Source organism: Zalophus californianus, chromosome 1 (genome assembly GCF_009762305.2).
Source record: "Zalophus californianus isolate mZalCal1 chromosome 1, mZalCal1.pri.v2, whole genome shotgun sequence".
In the NCBI taxonomy this organism is placed as follows: Eukaryota; Metazoa; Chordata; class Mammalia; order Carnivora; family Otariidae; genus Zalophus; species Zalophus californianus.
In genome coordinates, this window is record NC_045595.1 from 64,432,285 (window position 1) to 64,433,841 (window position 1,557).

Genomic DNA, 1,557 nt, shown 5'->3' on the forward strand with positions numbered 1-1,557 from the left:
CTATGGAGCTAGCTTCTAGTTACCTACATACTTAAATACTTGATAAAAGTGTAAAATTAAGAAGTACAGCATGGCACAGGGTGGGCCCGTCCGCGGGGCTGCAGGTGGCGTTCTCCTGTTGGCACTCGAGTGGGGCTGGAGGCGGGGCCGGGGCTCGGCGCGGCGCGGGGCCACCCTGCTCGGTGCTCCTCGGCTCTGCTCTGTGCTCTGAGCCCACAGGAGGAAGTAACAGGAGAACAATCTGACATCAGGTACGAACCACAAGCAGGAGTCCCTGAAGCTGAAGTGAAATTGTCTGTGCCTGTTGGTTCCAGAAGTACCTATGGATTATGGCAGGAAAAGTGAAATGGGTCACTGATATTAAGAAGTCAGTGCTGATAAATAACTTTGAAAAGAGAGGATGGATCCAAGTGACAGAAAATGAAGATTGGAACTTTTACTGGATGAGTGTGCAAACCATCTGAAACGTTTTTAGTGTCGAGACTGGCTATCTGCTCTCAGATGATCAAAAATAGTCAACCATTTTCCAAACCACTACGAACTGACCCCGAAGGACCTGATGGTGAAGAATATTAAAAAATACAGGAAGGGGCTGGAGAAGGAAGGGAGTCCTCTAGCAGAAAAAGACGAAAATGGGAAATACCTCTATCTGGACTTTGTTCTGGTCACCTACATGCTGCCCGCCAACTACAACCTGTTCGTGGAGGAGTTCAGGAAAAGCCCCTCCAGCACCTGGGTCATGAAACCTTGTGGCAAAGCCCAGGGGAAGGGCATCTTTCTGATCAACAAGCTCTCGCAGATCAAAAAGTGGTCCCGGGACAGCAAGACTTCTTCGTTTGTGACTCAGTCTACTAAGGAAGCCACGTGATCTCTCTCTACATTAACAACCTGCTGCTCATTGGTGGGAGGAAGTTTGGCCTGCGCTTGTATGTTCTGGTGTCTATGCACCGCCTGCTGCGCTGTTACATGTATAGGCTCGGATTTTGCCGCTTCTGCACAGTGAAGTACTCCCCGAGCACCAGTGAGCTGGACATGTTCGTGCACCTTACCAACATCGCCATTCAGAAACATGGGGAAGACTACAACCACATCAACTGGGGCAAGTGGATCATGAGCAACTTGCGGCTCTACCTGGAGAGCACCCGAGGCAAGGAGGTGATGGGCAAGCTGTTCGACGAGATCCACTGGATCATCGTGCAGTCGCTGAAGGCCGTGGCACCCGTGATGAATAATGACAAACACTGTTTTGAGTGCTATGGGTACGACATCATCATCGAAAAGCTGACAGGGTGATGGGGCTGATGGAGAGCTGAGAAGTAGACAGGGCCCGTCACTGGGGCCCAAAGGGTGCCGATCGTGAGACTCGGGGAGAACCGTCCTCACAACCTGGAAGTGAGCACCAGTAGGTGCAAAAGACTGCAATCCCGGACCCTGCCAGATACTCACTGCACCTGGGCCTATTTTGAAATTTCCTATTTTTAGAGCTTTTTCCCCCCTTTCTTAAGCCCTGTAAATAAATAAAGGCGTTTCTTTAGAAGGTGAAAAAAAAAAGTATAA

The 1,557-nt window shown here is 50.0% G+C and overlaps 1 pseudogene; it reads left to right on the forward strand.

Annotated features, from left to right (window-relative positions):
• The first annotated feature begins 329 nt into the window (after positions 1–329).
• On the forward strand, positions 330–1,293 carry LOC113916023 (annotated as a pseudogene).
• Positions 1,294–1,557: the final 264 nt, after the last annotated feature.